The sequence below is a fragment of the Camellia sinensis genome, chromosome 10, assembly GCF_055761805.1.
Source record: "Camellia sinensis isolate YWXY chromosome 10, ASM5576180v1, whole genome shotgun sequence".
Lineage (NCBI taxonomy): Eukaryota > Viridiplantae > Streptophyta > Magnoliopsida > Ericales > Theaceae > Camellia > Camellia sinensis.
Genome location: NC_138970.1, coordinates 86,209,567 through 86,214,828, shown reverse-complemented (window position 1 = coordinate 86,214,828; position 5,262 = coordinate 86,209,567). Strand labels below are relative to the sequence as shown.

Sequence of the window (5,262 nt, the reverse complement as noted above, 5' to 3'; positions counted from 1 at the left end):
ATGCAGCAAGTGTAGCAACAACATGATAATATCAACGACTATACCATCAGTTCATTACAAGCATCTGTGGAAGCTACAATGATCAAATACAATACATAAAATTCCCCTCGAGCAGTAATGTAATACTATATTCTAAGGTATAGAACAACAAGCAAACTTAAGTAAAAAAAAATTTTTAGAATCCTATAAAACATGATTTAATAGCGGTGCGGGTCGGTGCGGTTTGGAAGAAAATTAGAAACCGGCGGATTGATAAAAGTGTCACTAGAATTTGCCATTTTTCTTACCAAAAACCGACGGTTCGATTGACAAATAATAACGAATTTGCCTTGGCGGTGCGGTTCGGTGCGGTTTTGGCGGTTTCGACGGTATTATGCACACCCCTATATATATATATATATATATAAAATATATAATAATATTAGTTTTTCATCTATATAATTAATAAATTATTGATGAAAATAAAACTAATTATATAAGTTAAAATCTTAAATAATTTCAATATAATTATAATAAAATTGTAAAAATTATTATATTTTTATCAAACTTCAAAGGAGGTCAGTGCAATTTACTTAATCAAAAAATTAATATATAATTTTTATGCTGAATGATGTGCCTTAATATGAATTTTTTTCTTTAAAATAAAGTACTCATTGACATAATTTTTATTTACAAAATTGACGTAGTCACATTATTCTATTAATATTTTATATATAATTTTTCATATAAATCAAATTTAAGTGAGAAGTGACTTAAATTCTTCATTTTGGTTATGTTTTCTCGCGGCTATCTCCAATAGACACTAATAATTGAGCCACTTTTGTGAAATAGAGATACTCATTAACATAATTTTACCTAATAAAAAATTAGAAGTCTCATGTTGAGATCAAGACTGGATCCATCCAGTCTGGCTAATGGGCCCCTTTTTTAGGTTTCATTTTAATAATCTGAACTGTTCAATGTGTAAAACTCATCAAGTACTATATCCCTGTAAAAAATCACGTTGATCGGATATCGATAGTTATTTGATCGGATCCGATTTGTATTAAAAAAAATGAACGGTGAAAAAATAAACGGTTGATAGAATTTTGATTCGATCAAATAACTATCGATATCCGATCAACATAATGTTTTACAAGGAATATAGTACTCGACGAGTTCTATACATTAAACGGTTCAGATTATTGAAACGAAACCCAAAAAAGGGCCCATGAGCCGGACTGGACAGGTCCAGTATTGATCTCAACATGAGACAATCTAGACCCAAAAATTAATATAGAATTTTTATTGAATGAAATGTCTTAATGAGAATTTTTTTACTTTAAAACAAAACACTCATTAATATAATTTTTATTTACAAAATCAATGTAGTCATTTTTCTTTTAATGTTTTATATATAATTTTTCAGATGAATAAAATTTAAGTTAGAAGTGCCTTAATTTCTTCATTTTGGTTATGTTTTCTTGTGTCTATCTCCAATAGACATTTAATAGTTGAGCCACCTTTTTGTGACAGGAGTTGCTTAATTTAAGTTGTCTAAATTATGAAATTACACTTTGATTCATTAAATTAGTTTTTCCTGATGGAACTAGTTGTCTCTAATTGAACCATAAGAACTAAAATAAATAAATAAAATGCTAAAAACAACCCTAAAGATTGTTGTTTATTAGTGTTGAAACACTACAAAAAAATTGACTTTTTGCGACGGTAAAATACCGTCGCTAATACTCCTAATGCCGTCGCTAATACTTTTTGCGACGGCAAAATGACTTTTTGCGACGGCAAGAGGGGTGTCGCAACTGCAGGGGTTGCAAAAGAGTTTTTGCGACGGTAAGTGCCGTCGCTAATGTTTTGCGACGGCATTTTTTGCCTTTTTGCGACGGCACCGTGCAGTCGCTAATAACGTTTGAAATTTCTTGACTTTTTTGCGACGGCCCTATTTTACCATCGCTAAAAATGTTATTTGAGACGGCAAAAAATACCGTCGCCAATAGTCTTTTTTTTTAAAAAAAACACTACTTTTTGCGACGGTGTGGTGCCGTCGCAGAAAATATAAAAAATATGAAATTTTCTATTTTTTACGACAGTGTAATGCCGTCGCAAAAAATATTAAAAAATAATAAAATTTCTATTTTTTGCGACAGTATAATGTCGTCGCAAAAAGTAAAACCTGTAACAAAATTAATAAAAATATTAAAATTTTCTATTTTTTCCGACGGTGGTGCCATCTCTCTCTCTAAGAGCTAATTATTTACATTCTATTCACAAAAACATCATAACAGAAAATAAAAATAAAAATTTAAATTGATCAAACCATCAAATTCAATATTTTACAAAGAACAATTAAACTGTACATGTTCATAAAAGCATATTTAAATTATAAAATTCACCCAAATCCTAAAAAAAATTAAAATAATAAAATAAAATCTAAAATTCACCAATCAGCACATTGGATATTTAAATGCTCTTACAAAAATTAAAAAATTTCCAACAAGATCTCAATTTTGAGCCTATTTCAAAAATCAAGCTCCAAATTCCTTACTTCTAGAATCAGATCTTCCCCTCGGCAAAATTTATCCTTTTGACCTACAAATAAATAGATAACAGTTGCAAATTATAATCTTTTGGAGAAACCAACTATTTAAACACCAGTAATGAAGACAATGAAGACTGTGGAAAGAACACTTACGTTGTCATCAGGAACAACTGCATATCTCTCAATTGGAGAAACCAAAGCTTTCCCTGCTCAGGTGTAACGAAAAAAATTTTACGAAAAAATAAAAAAAAATAGGGTGTCCACTAAAAATTATTTTTTTTTTATTTTCTGTATTTTTTGTGCAATAATTTATGATTTATGGTTGTCAGGAAAGATGAGAGGGAGACGATATAAATGCTTTAGAGCTCTAATATTGGAGTTCTAATAGCTCTAATGGAAAGAAATGCCTATGAATACAGAAATCATGACCCACAACTATATCCATGACCCACAACTATACCTTTTGCCTCGTCTAGTGCCAGCAAAGAAATGCCTATGAATACAGAAATCATTCCTAATATGAACATTGTTGTCCTTAGAGCACCAAATACCTGCTTAAGCAACAGTCAATAGTCTGCCAATGTGTGTGAATTCAAGAGAAGCAAGACTGGGCATATGCCAACAGACTATGCCAACAGACTAAACTAAAGCGGGTTAATATTGAGTAAACATCAAAGGTGCAACACTTTTTTCTACAGGATACATCATGCATGATTCCCACCACATGGACATCTCTAACCGTCAAGTCCACATGGAGCAACTGAGCAAGATATTTGACCTCAATTTGCCCCCGAGCAAATTGCTCTCGCTTGATCCCAATTATTTGAATAAATCAGCTGTCCCAGTTTTACATAACCAGGAAAGAACACCGACCCATTATGTCCAGAAGTACAACTTGATTTCATCTGGTCTGGTTCAGTCTCAAACCAAAGCTGAGCTCACTACAGTTGTTTCTGTTCCTTTTATTATCATCTTATTTTGTTAATTACAATAAGAAAAAAATTGAATTTATAATTAATAAGTGCTTCATTGAATTAATTATCCAGCATTACCCTTGTCATTAGGACCAAGTTTTGCTCATTTTCATATGACAACTCAAAAATTAGCTATCCCCAACTATGATGGCATATGAGGAAAGGCGTGTGTGTGCACGAGTACCATCCACCATGTATGGAAATGTTGTTTCCGTGCTTTGAACCCAGCAAGATCTACGAAACTTTTACCCATATATGAAAATATTGTTTCCGTGCTTTGAAACCATATAAAAAACATAAATAAAAATAAAGGGATTTGCGTTATATTTCTTACTAGCAACTTATTGACCATAGATTGATGCTTGGCTAAACTTGATCTCAGATTAAGCTACTGTTATGGAGGTGTAATTCATTTATGAATTGAGTTAGATTCTGTTTAGGTATTTATCAACCTTATTAGTCTAGGGGTCAAACATCCACCTTGGAATGTTACGACATTGCTCAAAATTTAAATGTGTAGTATAGATTTAAATCTTAGTATTATATTATTAAATAGGCTACACCCAGGATTAATCTAATTCAAATTTTGCATATTTTTCTACACATTTTTTGTAAGTTTGTAGTATTATTGTCTCGTGAATGCCAATAAGAAAGGTAATCTACCCGAATTGGATGTCTAGTTTGAGCACCTCATGCTCGCCACGTCAATATTTTTTAAAGGTAATAGTTCAAATTTTATCTAGCTATTTCCAAACCCAATTCTAGATCCAACAAAAAATTTTCAACCTAATATTTGATGGGTTAATAAGTCAACAAAACCTAAAACTTTGATTTACAAAAAAATATAACGTAGGTGGCATAATGTGTTGGGCTGAACTGTTATACCCGGAATGTGGACTAGAGAGAAATAAATTATATGGTGCAAGTCTTTGACAATTTGAAGTTAAAAAAATAGTAGTAACAAATCAATGAATTAATAGAGAGACTCACAGAATCTGGTGAGAATTCCAGAGGATAGAATAGGAGTGAAAGTCCTCAGTGGGATCAAACCAAAGCTGGTGCCTCATTTCTCGGTTTCCAGTTCCATTCTTGTAAACGTTGGTCTGAATAAGGTACGGCTGCCCTGTTCTGTTCCCCAAAAACTCAATATCCAACTCATCTCTCGTCGGCCCCGCCCCGTTCTCCGAGCACATCTGCGTAAATTTACATTTTTACCCTTCATGTTATTTCCCAAAAACAAATAAAAACAAAATCTGCTAAGGGCAAATTTGGTAATAATCTGTATAATCATCAATCATACATAATAAGCTGTCACAACACCAGCAGAGTCACCTCCCACCATCTCACCTCCCACCTATTCAAATATTTCCATATTCAATCTCATGTTTTCATAAACAAATTCTTCAATGCATAAAGTAAAATCAGGGATTCCCAAATATGTAAAATATGTAAAATCAGGGATTCCCAAATTCATTCCCAAATTAACATACAGATTTCAGATTTCACAACTAAGATCAACATTACACAGTGTGAGACACAACTAAGATCAGATTTCAGATTACACAGTGTGATCAACTAAGATCAACATTTCAGATTCAGATTAACATACAGACATTACAGACATCACTGAATGAGGGAGACATTACACACACAGATTCAATCGGTGTAGTGCATAGATGAGAGATCAGGGAAAGAGAGAGAGAGAGAGAGAGAGAGAGAGAGAGAGACTTACCTGTGAGACAGTGTGAGTCT

General features: G+C 32.5%; 1 long non-coding RNA gene across 2 annotated transcripts; it reads right to left on the bottom strand.

The window, feature by feature from the left end:
- Positions 1 to 2,269: 2,269 nt before the first annotated feature.
- Positions 2,270 to 4,854, bottom strand: LOC114259009 (uncharacterized). 2 transcript variants are annotated; one of them, XR_014343315.1, is made up of 5 exons: positions 4,811 to 4,854; positions 4,501 to 4,703; positions 2,997 to 3,087; positions 2,690 to 2,742; positions 2,270 to 2,586 (listed from the first exon to the last, which is right to left on the bottom strand). It is a non-coding gene; the product is annotated as an uncharacterized LOC114259009 (long non-coding RNA). The 2 variants fall into 2 exon arrangements; XR_014343316.1 differs by lacking the exon at positions 2,997 to 3,087 and having other exon boundaries at positions 2,274 to 2,586.
- Positions 4,855 to 5,262: the final 408 nt, after the last annotated feature.